The sequence below is a fragment of the Haplochromis burtoni genome, unplaced genomic scaffold (assembly GCF_018398535.1).
Source record: "Haplochromis burtoni strain Fernald_Lab_line unplaced genomic scaffold, NCSU_Asbu1 Contig_140, whole genome shotgun sequence".
Lineage (NCBI taxonomy): Eukaryota > Metazoa > Chordata > Actinopteri > Cichliformes > Cichlidae > Haplochromis > Haplochromis burtoni.
In genome coordinates, this window is record NW_024582501.1 from 1,327,126 (window position 1) to 1,340,953 (window position 13,828).

Genomic DNA, 13,828 nt, shown 5'->3' on the forward strand with positions numbered 1-13,828 from the left:
TTTTCGTTCTTAAAAATGCTCCTACTCATTCTTTCTATATTCCTCCAGTGCTGCAGTGTAGTTCACTGTTCACTGCAAGGATGCTTTTTGCCAAAAGGATGCAGAAAGGTGATTATAAAAACCACTCCATTCATGGCTTTGGTTTTTCATGGTGCTTACTGACAATGAGACAAATATCCTCAGACCTGCCGAGTAAAGGGTTTTGCACTGTCTTGTATTTTTTTTTTATTAAACAAAGAATGAACTGCATTGTATTTAGAAACAGTTAACCAGTGCAACATATGGAACATATCTGAAAATTTCAGCAGTTAATAAAAATCGTCTTCACCTGGACCCCAGTTGGTGAAAACATGCTTCTGTGTTACCTTTGCTTCGGTAGTGACACTTTGGCACAACACATGCTGTTAACACTAAGTGATGAAAAGACCCAAGTGAAAGGTATGGTCTTCCCTCGTGGATGTGGTATTTGTTGCAAGATTGAACTTTTCCAATTGGCTACAAAAATTAAGCCATAAAATCTTTCAGTGAGTGTGACAGGTCATGATCAAAACCAGCTGCCAATTAACTTAATGACTGAAGCTATCACATTCAATTAGAGCGAGTGTATCGACTGTCAATCCACCTCTTGGCTTGATCGCTAAACAAAAACACAGGCAGAGAATGATCACTTTAGGAGGCATGTCTCTTTTTTTTGTGATCCTTATCTGACGAGCCCTGGATCATATTTGAACCAGTCGGCCCTGACAGGTCCCACGGATAAACTGCTGTATGAGAGGGGTCACCTCAACCTCTGGAATCCATCGTCAGCTTTCTGTCTTGCACAGCTGACAAATGGTTTCAAATAGCATTCAGGGGGCTTTACAGAAGTATTCCCTGATGTGTGTCTGCAGAAAGAACAATCTAAAAGTAAAAAGACACAAGAGGAGGAGAGTGGTAAGAGAATGAGATGAAGGGAGAGATCCAAGTGAGATAAATAAACCAAAACAAAACAAGAATGAGAAGCACTTTCTCTCAGTTAGACCTTTACTCTGGCAAAGAGCCTACTGTAATCCCCCAGAGGAGCAGCTATCAGGCAGAAGTTTGCTCTGTGGTCAGTGTCTTTAACCCCAGATGATAACACTTAGCCTGGCCATAAAGCATAGGCCCCTTTAACTGATCCATTAGTGTCCGATTCCTGAGAGTGGACCCGCTGGTGTCTACTGAAACTTACCAGGAAGCCTTGAAGGAAAATAGCATTGCAGACATGCACTGAGATCAAAGACAACAACCCCCTCCTCCTGACTACCTTTGCTCCCTCTGCTTCTTCACATCCAACTCTGTCTTTCTCTCCTTTTCTCACTGTGTCCTCTAAAATATTGTCCAGCTTTTAAAGTTTAAACAATTAAAGATAACCCAAAATGAGATATTCATGTTTTATCCATTTTTCATTCAGTAGGATCTGAAATTTGGGTGCAGGCCAATGAACTAGAACAGCAATGAACCTTTGTTATGAAGGAAATAAATTAATAATAAATAAAGAAAACTAATTAATGTTGCATTTTTGTGTTTTTTGGTCTAGAAAGCAAGCTACATGTAGTTTGTGTGGTTACCAAACACCACCACCACATGATCACATGATCGTCACAATCATGAATGACTGTGACAGTTATACCTGTTGTGAAAGGAGTCCGATTTGAGTAGATGAGTCAGTGAAGCTCACTTCTGTCTGATGACGGCGATACAGAGGTGAGGTGTTGAAGATATCCTGAACATTTCTGCCAGCAAGCACTGCTGTATTACTGCTGTTAGCTGCTATCAGTAGAACTTTCTTTTAAAAGGATCTATCATTATTGGACAGACACTTAGTGAATAAATTCTCATTAAATACTGGAATGTAATATAACTGCTTATCAGAGGGAGAGTGCGATATTTAGGCTGCTCAAAGCTATCATTAGTCGACAGAATGTTGTTGCCTTGTAACTGAACTGAAGAAGCTTCTCGGATGAGAGGTGAAACGTCTTCAAGCGACTTAAAGAAGTCCAGACGCTTTTCTTTGCAAGCTCCTTTGACTGCGATGACCTGGATGACTGAGAACCTTCACAGACATGTTACCTTGTAACCAGCTGCTGCTGTTGTTTTTGTCACCTATCCAAATCAGATCCAGTCCTGATCTTTCCCAGATCTGTGATCCTAATTCATTTCTGATCCATTTTACCATGCAAGCAGACTGAACCCAGTTTGTGAATCTGTTATGGAGCCAGTAGAATATCCAGGGTGGATCCGGTCCTGAGCCACTTTGCTATTTGGAAAGGAAATCCCCATGGACCCCCATGTTAAAAAGCCCAGAAATTAACATGTTTATGAACTAATAGGCGGACAAAATTAAAATAACAAAACAATGATGCAAGATTAATAGTTAAAAACTTAGCAACCTTTACTGCTGAGTCCTTACCCAGTGTTGTTTGTAATGTAATGGATAGATGACATGAAACTAAGTTCCTGTTTTGTTTGATTTCAAAAGCTTAACATGGACATAATATAAATATTTTCCACATATCTTCCTGATGTCTTTCTCTTGTCCTCCATCTCCTCCTCTGTATCTCTGTAGCTATTCACCTTTCCTTCTCTCTCTTTTAATGTCTTCTTCCTTGGTAGACCTCCCTACCATTCTCCCTTCAACATATTTGTTATCTGTTATATTTTCTTTCTTCTCCTCATATAAATCCTTTCTGTCCCTTGTTGATATTTCCGCTGTACTCTTTCTCTCTCCTCACAAGCCTTTCCTCCCTCCCTTTACCACCAGCATCCCCCTGTCTTCCTCCCCTTGTGTTTTCAATTTAGTGCCACTATGAACCAGTTCAGATTGTGACGCTATCAATTAGTTAGCGACTCCAGCACATTTATTTAATGGGGCCAAGAGCGGTGATTTACAGGATGTAAGGGAGAGATGTGCAGACATGTGCTGATATGGGTCTTTAAGGTCTGTGGGAACAGAATCTATGCAATGTGTACCTTGAGGATTTGGTCTTGCGGTTTAAGGTCTCTGTAGTAATGCGGTGAAACCTCCATAAGATGAAAAGGTTTGCAGAGGAAGAGAAGAAATGCAAAGAAAAGAGAAAATGTTTGAGATTTTCTGGACAGCTAAATGCTTCTTTTCATATGTATTGGATTTCAACCACAGTCTTTTCTTCTGCAAGAGCTGCAGCCTTAATATATGTTTTGGAGATACTTTAAGATAAAAAGCAGAAGGTAAAAATGTATACTTGATTTTAGATGTTTGCTTTCAAAGGAAAATGCTCTTTTGACTGTTGCTGTCACTGACAATGTTAAAAAAAAAAAGGCTTGCAGTGATATACTTTTGTATATCATTATGGTGTTAAGTTTCTTTCTCCTTAAGTTGCAGTAGATCTTACAAAGAAACAATGTTCTTTGATTTAGGACCACAGCACTGCGGAGCTGAGGGTTATCACAAATCATTCTGGTCATCTTTTGAAGTTTCAGACTGCTTTTTCATGATTTTGAGAAAATTTCATCTAGTGAAAGACAGTCCTTATTAAAGTCTATTTCCTACAACAGAAATGGGCATAATTTAAGATAATAATGATAAATCAGTATAGCAAAAATGACTCCCTTATTTGATTTTCATTAATATTTTGTTTCTTCTGCGTGTTTTTAGGTAAACTGGGTTTCTGATTAAATGGTGAGTTTCTGAACTCGCCTTCTATACTGTGTTTTTTCACTTCATTAGTCTCAATCAGTTGGTGAGCCCATGTAACTTGTTGCCTCAGTTTCATGTTTTTAGCTGGCAGTAAATGCACCTGGTGTGGTCTTCTGCTGCTGTGCCCACCTATTTGAGTTACTCTCTTGTTCATACCAGCTTGATGAAGTCTGGCCTTTCTCCTCTGACCTCTGGCATCAATAACACATTTTCAGAAGGGGAATTGGTTATTTTCTCTGTACACTCTAGAGATCATTGTGGGGGCAAATTCCCAGTAGATCCGCAGTTTCTAAAATACACAGCCCGTTTGGCACCAACAACCATGGCGCCTTCAAAGTCACTTAAGCCACCTTTCTCTCCCATTCCTATTGCTCAGTTTGTACTTCTGAAGGATGTCTTGACCATGTCTTTATGCATAAATGCAATGAGTTGCTGCCGCATGATTGTTAGATTAGATATATGAAAAGGTGTACTTAATAAAGTAGCCAGTGAATGCAGATCCCTGTTGCTGTTTGTCTTTTTATGTTAACAACGTGCGGATGCACATGAGTGCCTCTGCTGTTATCATCTTCATCAAAATCCCTACAAAAGCCTCATTTTAAAGAAAGAAGAAAATGTGTAGTTTCATGTACATAAGTACAATAAATTCATCTAATTAGGGCTCAATTTAATTCATTGTTTGAAAAGAAAACATTAAATATACCTTGCAGCTTTAAAGAGTGGGGAAAATTAATAAAGTAATCTAAGAGAAAATAAATACAGTTCAATTAGAACAAAACATGATGCAGAAAAAGAAACTTGGATATGAAAAAAATATTTAAATCTATTTACAACATTTATAAAATAAACTGTACTTTTATTTTTGGAAGCAGCATCTATTCCAGGGCCTACAATTTGGCTTATTTTATCTTGTCATATCATATGTTACTCCAGTGGCTGATTGAGGTTGATCATAAAACAAAGACTATATATAAACATGAATGACATGACATCACCCATTGCTATGTGACATCCCATTGTGAAGCCCCACCAACGTGATCTTAGCTTTTTGAAGCCTAACATCACGAGCAGTGTTAATTCGCGGACCGATAATTTTGTTTTGTTTTTTACGAAAACAAGATAATAACTAAATAAAGCCTAAAGGATGAACACTATGAAGAAATGTACTGACACTTTCATCAACAAATCAAAATGAGATGAAAATGTTCTGGGGAGACCAGATCCGATCAGGACTAATTAAGATGTGTTAAATGCGGGATGAGTTTGGAAGTTACCTATTGAGAGGTAATTTCCTTGTGCAGTAAAGTTTCATCTTCCCCTGACAAACAGGAGCTAGATCTCCCGTGTTCCCTGATGCTCATGAAGATGAGACTGAAGGCTCGGGAGTAGAGGTATTGACACCTTTCACATTTGACATCAAGGAAAATAAGACCGTAAACTCTGTGGAGCAACTCTCTTTATGACTACAGCTAAAAAACATTTTTTTCCCAGCATGACTAAGACTAAATCCAAATTTACCGTCAAAATTAACGTTCATGAGTGAGTAGTAGATATGACTGCGGAAGAAGACGCCACTGCAGTCAGTGGGTTAATGACTCATGACTGACAAAATGGTTTATCATCCTTTCCAACCATAATTTACAAAATGATTTTCATGTTTTGTTTTGTATGACCTGAAACTAAGTGGCTGATGCCATAAACTCATCAGTAAAGTGTTTATTGAGGTCACAGAGGTGAGGAAAAGAGGACTGTTTTCCTATAGACTTATATACAACTGAAAGTCTTTTTGCAACCAGAGGAGCTGCTCTCCGCTTCCCAGTACAACAAGCGAAGCTTTACTTTTCCTACCTGGTCTTAATGTTAAAAGGTGGACATAGCAAAGGTGTTAAAATCTCAGCAATCAATTTACAGCCTTGTCCAGCAAATAGTTTAGTTATCTATAGATAATTTCCTCATTTATAATAAAGATGGTGATTTTTTTAAATAACTCACCCATTTGGATTTTGTCGAGGCTCCACCAATGCAAGTCACTTTTTTATCCAACAATATCTGACAAATATGGTCCGCTGTGAGGTACGGCCCATCTAAGAATTAGAATTAGCACTAATTAGCAAACTAGATACCAGCCTGCTAACTGAGCTGCATGGGATGCCCCTCTTACTCACCTCTAAATATGGCTGGAAAAACAAAAAACATGTCAATAATTCTAACCTTACAGCTTCAAAATGCAAGAAAGTAACAAAACTGATAATGAAAAAATATTCCAAAAAGTTGATTGTGTTCATCTGGACGTTTCAATCGTTTCATCACTCATCAGTCTCTGAGACTGTAGAAGTCACTTGGATGAGTGATGTAACGTTTCTCCTACTGAAACGTCCAGATGAACACAATCAACTTTCTGGAATGTCCCAACTTGGATTGAACGTGCATTAAAACATGAAAAATATGAGAATATTGTGGCAAAAACATTGAACTAGTTAACATGTCTGTTTTTTTTAAAGACGCAATGTTCTCACAACAAAATTATCACTATGTGGTTTGTAGTTGGGGCAGCAGGGTAAGCAGACCAGTGTGTGTGTGTGTGTGTGTGTGTGAAACAGAGCCGGAGACCAGCGTGTTATTGGAGAACCAGAGATGGGTTTGTTGGCTTGTCAGTACACACAGCCAATGGCCTGTTGCCTGTAACCGAGCCCCCACTGTGTCTCTCAGTGTCTTCCTCTTAATTACCCATCATTCCTCTCGCGGCAAGGCCCCTCACAAATTACAGCGCATTGTCTCCTGCCGATCGGCCTGTCATCACGCGGCTCCATGTTTCAGAACGCGGCTCATTGTCGACGGAGAGCAGTGTTTGGCACACACACGCATGCACGTACACAAGACCTTCATGCGTTCACATTCACACACATGCACACACAGGCCAGGCCCATTAGCGCTGGTGCCAGCTGACTCTGTGACCCAGACAGGTTTCTGCCATGTCAGCAGGGCCAAATGACAGTGCCATGGTAGTAATACCCCCACACGCTATCACACATGCACACACACACAGTCACGCATGCACATAGACACCATACGGGTGAGCAGAGTGTCGCTTTGGAGAGTTACACATCTTTCTGTTGATCAGCTGAATGACTGCATTTCCCCTGGAGATGAAAGGAGGTACCCCCCTGTTTGCTCTATCAACCAGGATGAGACGGCAACACAACAAAAGCTTCAGTGTTTCCAGCAGGACTCTCCTCGACACGGGTAAACAGAAATGTATGCAAATATTGGGCCTGAGAGGTCAAATTTTGGAGACATCTTTTAAGTTGGATGTTTTTTGGGGGGTGAAGCAAAAGTTGGGAAGCAAGTCAAATGTATTATTTAATGCAAAATAAAAAAACGTATATAGTACCTTTCTTAATAAGCATCACAAAGTGCCTCATAACAACAATCAACATACAAAATACAAATAACTAACATGTAGCAGCAAATTCTTCTCAATATCAGTGAAATTAGAACTTGTGACCAATGCAGATGTTCTGTCTTTTTAAAACTTAATAATTTCTTTAACTGTTTTAAACTTTTAAACTTTATTCACAGGTTAAACTTGGGGGAAGGGACTTATTTCAGCTGTGGATGAATACACATTTAATGCTCTAGTGAGTATCTGTGGCAGTAAGATGGTGTGTGTGGGATTGAGTCAAGGTAAACTATAGTCTGTGAGCTTTAACTGTAATTAGAAAAGACTGAACACTTGAACACATGTTTTTAAACAGATTCAGGAAAATAAAGGAGCTCTATGATAGCTTTAGCTGCACAGTCAATATGTGATGATGACAATAAGTTAGACTTTAGCACTTTTACTATATGGATTCTATCATGTTTGAAGGGTCACACTAAAAAAGTTTTTAAAGAAGCAAATTATGATCCAAAATAAGCACTTGTCTGTCTTTATCTTTTAACACATTGCCCTTAAAATTGTGCTATAATTTATAGAGTATATCATAAACACATGAACGGATGGATGGATTACTTAAGATATTTGTGCTTCTATGAGTTATGGATTTATTAGTTTAAATCCGAAGCAAATTATTTGTTGCTGCTGTCTTGTCGACCCCATGTTTTTGGCTGGGATTTAAGATAACATTTGCCACGTGCTGACATGTCTGTCACATCCCCCTCTTCACCTTGGCCAATTCACTTGCTCCTTTGAACGTCACTCTTCTCTGTTCGGGCTCGTTGCGGCTCTGTGAGAAACTTTAGCCGCTCCGCACGTATGTCTGCCAAACTGTTGCATCAGCCGAGCATAAAAAAGGAAGGAAAAAAAACTATTGAAAAACAAACACATAGTAAACTTTAATTGTAGGCATTTGCCTTGGGTATGAGGGTGAGGGTTTTTACTGGTTCTCCCTCTTATTAAAATTCAGGCAAAACACTAATTAATAATCACTAGCATATGCTGGGTGAAGTGTGGAATTCTTTTACTGTGGCATTAGGTGCAAATGAGATTAAAAGTGCAGTAATGGCTGCTCGGTCCATCCGTCCAACATGTTCACTTTAAAGAGCACCTCTGAAAGCTTTTTGCCCCCGATATGGGCAAAGATGCGCTAGTCTAGCTTACTTTTGAAGTTCCTTTTTTTAATAATCACATTATTAGGAAAAATAAGAAAACATAGAGTGTCTTGTTTTTTGCTGCATTCAGAATTTAGCAACCCACAGCTCCTAAACAAATGCCACTAACTTATAAGCAGACGGTCCTCCTTCCCCACTAACTGCTCACTGAGACACATGAAAGCCTTGGTAATTGTGAGAGTTGCTGCATTTATGTGGAAGGTAAGGGGGAGGACGGTAAAAACTAAAAATGGAAGGCTCTCATTGAATACAATGACTTCCTTCCCCTCTCTGTATGGCTACTTCTGTCTTCCAAGCAGGGTAAGAGAGGAAAAAAGAAGTCTCCATTTGGCACTGATTAGGGAAGACACAGATTGGAAGGAGGGGGCTTGGAGACCACAGGGGTTACACACATGTATCTGAAGCCGCGACACTTCAGGCCCCCTCTAATTTAGACGTCTAAGAATTTGCTGTATGTGCTGCCTCATGCCAGTAAGTCTCAGCCTCACTGTAAATAAATGGCACAGGGCAGCGTGCAGTCACCCCCATTTGTAAGTCATTAAAATATTTTTTGTGTGACATATTAATTAGAGTGCTCTGTTCGTCTTCTCGCCTGTGCACGGGGAGTGTTGAGGTTCTGTATGCTCGCAAACAAACGTGTTTCAAGTATGTGTGTGTGTGGCTTCATTCATGCTGTACAGACAAGATAGTTGTTTATCAGTCGTAACCATCTGTAACACATCATCTCGCCAATTTGAAAAAAAAATGTCACAAGTTTACTGGTAACACTTACCGTGGTTTACTTTCTAGCTCTGAAACAGGGAGGCAGCAGGAATAATTTAGAAACAAAAATGTTGAACATGCCCAAGAAATAATGTTTAATTATTTAATTGTTCCGATTTTAGTTTAACACTAATTAGTTAAAATGCATGTCCTATAAATTTTATTCTCGACCTTTAAAGGCTCTTTTTTTAAGTCTTCCTTTTAATATGAGGGGAAAACAAGTCCTATGCCAAGTAATCAACTTTAAAGGTGAATTAGGAGATTTTTGTAGCTTTTACTGGATTTCGGAGGAAAGCATAACATGCTCTAAATACAACAAGATGAAATTGTTCACTTCTTGTCCTGTCATAATATGTTGATAAGTAGTATTATATGTACAAGTCCCAGTGAGTTTCAGTTGGATACTGACTCTGTTGCTGGCTCTGATTTGTCATAATCAGAAAAACTGAAAGCTGCAAGTCACAAAACCAAAGATACTAAAATGCTCTGAAACATAAGGGGAAGCTCAAAGCTGAGTGCTCTATTTCTATTGGTTCATTACCTTTTATTTGTTACAAAGTTAATATAAAAAGTTGACTAACTCAGCTTTAAACACACTACCAGGTTCAGCGTTTAATTTACCCGTCACATTTACGTATCATGGCTTTAATTGTATGCAAAAGATTTTATTGAAGTTGAGCAGGCTGCAAATAAACAAACGTTTCTGTTTGCAGAAGAGGAAATGTGGGCCATCAAAGAGTTGCACAGTCAGTGCAGTAATTGGAAGAGCAAAGAAAATGTATTTCAGCTTAAAGGTAATTTAAATTGAATTTGTAAATCTCTGAATCTCTTTCTGTCCCTGATAAAATAGAGTCCCTCTAGCATATCTTCTCTCTCTTCATGTGGATTATCGTTGTATCTCTTGGCCTGCTGGAAGAATTATGGCTCTAATAACTTTCATTGGAGGCCCCTGAAGCATCAGTAAAATGTTTACTACAAGAACGCAGCAAGGTCCTTTGGTGAAGCCGTGCGTTCGTTACAGAGCCTTTGACTCAATTCAGTGTGTATAAATATATCCATTTCATTATAGGAGGCCAGTCAAATATTTGTTTCAGCGGTTTTCCCCCCATATAATGTAAATTGCTGCAAGCTGTTGCACTTGGAAAATGTTTTCTCATAATGCCTTTCTGCCTTCACATAAATCACAGCTAAATGTTGCATTCAAATGACTACAGACAGGCAATTTATTCTTGGCTTCCTCGTCCCCCTCCAGAGAGGCTTGTGGCGAGAGGGTCGCTTCGGTTTTAATAGCGACTGTCATTATTTGTTGACAGTTGTTCATCATCCTTTCCAAATTTATGGTGTTTCCTTAAAGTATTTCTTTGTTTTCTCTGCAGTTATGACCACTGTCAAATGAAGTGAGGGGTGAAAACATGTCAAGAATTAGGCCACTGTGAGGCAATGAGTACATGACATGACATCTTTTTTTCTTTTTTTTTAAAACATAATGAGGTTAAGGGGAGATTCTTTTAATAACCCCTTTGCTCTAAAAATCCTACTCAGTAAATATCAATAAGGTTTTTCAACGTTTAATTGTCTCACATTTGGCTTCCGTAGTAAACCATGTAACAGGAGCCTGAAACATCACCTCAAATTGACAGTGACATTTCCATTCCTTTTATAAGGGACAATAATGATACATCATCCACAGGCAGCGAGATAAGCCTCTGGTGAAACCGTGGTTGCCTAACAACAAAAAAGCAGGATTGTGTTGTGCAGTGTGAGTGAGCTCTGTATCAGCTTTAACTGGATCTCAGTGGGGTTTGCTGACAGTTGAACCACTGTGTAAGTGGCCCTGAGTTGCCCCACTGAGGGATTTTGGGGAATCTGTCATCAGTGACAATCAAAGCTAATCCTGTAAAAATCCATGTCATAGCTGCCTGTTAACTGAGGCCCTAAATGATTATGACATTGTAGAGCAGAAGTGCAGATGCTGCTTCACTGAGGTTTGGTTGGACCTTTGAATTTGGGAGTAGTGCAGCGGATCCACCTGCCACACCGCCGTTGAAAAGACCTTTATGTCTCATACAACTAGTACACACCCAACAACGCAGTGAGCTAAGTAATTAGAGGATTGTGAAAATAGAATTAGACAACAAATAAATGAACGTTATTGCAGTAAAGTGAAAAATTCCCTGTGCAACAAGTACACCAAAAGCTTTTTTTTTTTTTTTTGCTAATTACCATTTAGCAATTTACCAATTACCATAATCATGAAATATATTGGAGGTCACACATCCCTCCTAGTAGAGCGTTTGTTGCAGTGAACCACAGCAGAAGTCAAATTGCAAATGCATTGAGTATCATCTGCACAACACTCATTTTGTTAATTTACTTGCAAACAGTTAGGACCTTATTTGTTGGGCAATGACACAATTTTGTATTTTTGCCTCTGTGCACAACCACAAAGGCTTTAAATCAAATTAAAGTGATGACTTTCAGCTTTAGTTTGAGGGATTTTTAAAAACTTTTGCATCAACTTCTTAAAAATTACAGCCATTTTTATACACAGTTGCCCATTTTCAGAGGCTTAAAATTCATTGGAGAAAATGACATAATTTTAAAGATGAGGATTGTTTCTCACATGTTGATGAAAATACTTTGCAGTGGGTGATTTTGGGCAAAGCTCAGCTTGCGGTAAATTCTGATATTCCACTAACACATCAGGACAGATTACTGTCTTGAAAATGTGCGTTTCTACCCCACAAAATACTAAAATATTTGACATTCCTAAGCAGAACAGAGATGTTTCTTAGTGGCTGCTCAAACATTGATACAAAAATGTTGAATAAATTCATTTGGTTTGGGAGGATAAGCGATGGTTCTTGGGCTGTGACACCCTTTTCGGGAAACCCAGAGGCTGGACTGGTTCCCTGGAACATGTCAGGGATTAGAAACTTGTTGGGGGTTGTGAGAAGTTTGTCAGGGGTCCCAGAATTTGTAGCCACACCCCTGTTCAGTGGTCTGGACCTGGAAAACAAATTCTATCGTTCAAAACTGCTCTTGGTTTTAGGGTCATGAAGAAAAACCCATGAAAAATTAGTTGATGGGAGAACTACAGTAACAGTGAGCTGTAATTCAGTTTGCTTATGAATATCTTGACTTGCACAGGTTTTGTTTTTGATTGTTTGGTTGTGCCTGCGAGCAGGATAACATAAAAATTACCAAGCTGCATGTGGTGAAAGACGGTGGAGAGGCATATGAAACAGAGTGAAGAGGCTGTTTTTAAAGTTGCAAGAAAGAGCATTGGTGGCAGTTTCATCTTTCATCAAAGTACTAATTTGTTCATACTGTATTGATTTTACATTATTTGTCAGTGACTATTTAATCTAACACAACAGTTTTGCATTGAAGAAGGATTGTGGGAAACCAATTATTTTCCCTTTGTGGGCAGAGTTTTAAACCATGACTGTGAAGTGATGACAAAGCAGAATAAATGACACTGGATCCAAAATCATGTTCTTATTCACTTGCTCCTAAATGATAACAGCATGCACGCTAAAAAAAAAAGGGATCGCCTTTCTCCGGCACAAACAGGCATATTGATACAATTTCTACGACTCTCAAAGTCATTTTTTTTGCCACAGGGCACTACATACTGAAGAGATTTCACACTGACACTGTGGACACTCAAGGCAGAAAGTAAGTATTGCACGAGGTCACAGAGAGAAATGCTATTTCTATTTTATTAAATGTTTTGTGTGCTTTAAAGGACAAACAAAAAATAATCAACACTGAGCGTTCTGGTACGGTGAAGTGCAATGAGTAATTCAATATGAACTTTGTGTTCCTTTAATTAAATGATGGAATCCCAAATATGCTTTGTGTGTCAACACTGACACCAGCAGAGAAAAAAGATGAAGACACCCAGAGGGAGAAAAAGGTCAGTGAGAACATCCTGGAATAAAGAATTGGAGAATCCCACAGACAGACAGGAATACTGCAAACTAAGACAACAGTAACAGACTGAGATGGAAGTGTTTGTTACTCATAACATCACCAAAGGCAAAAGAAGAAAAAAAGGCAAGCCTCTTAAAGTAAAACTAATTAGTGCACCACAAACAGTTAATCAGAAACTGCTAGAATAACTTTACTGCCTCAATAATGTGACATGATCTTTATTTGTTGAATTACAGCAATACAATTTACATTTAATGTCCTCTCTGGTGTCTTTACAAGGATAACACTGGACATAAAATTGGTTTGAAGGAATAATAACATTTCCTTTCACTCAAGTTAGAATCAATTGAGAATAAATTGGGTTGGTTCCTCGATTAAAGTAATAAAAATCCTGTGATGTGACCTAACAGAGGGGAATTTGTAATTTTTTTTATTCTAATAATCAAGAAATGTAGATTATAAAAACAGACCACTATGGAGATTTTCCTGTTCAGTCATGTCAGAACAACCAACCATTATTCAGGAACACACATAAAACAAAGATCGGGTGACACAGAGACATTAAAACCACTCAAGTACAGACACAAAAGAGCCACAAGGATCAGATGGGTTTTCAATCTGCAGATGTTCGACTCTTCTATCTGTGTTCTAGTACATCAGTGTGTAATTTAGACTTTACGTTGAAGTCTAACGCCAAAATAAGACTGTTTCCCCCTGCAAAATATGTGGATGCCCCATTGGGAGCAATAGTAAAAATGATTAAAAGTATCCAGAGTTGTGCAAATGATGTCATGTTGCTTTTATGAGTGTCTTACTATG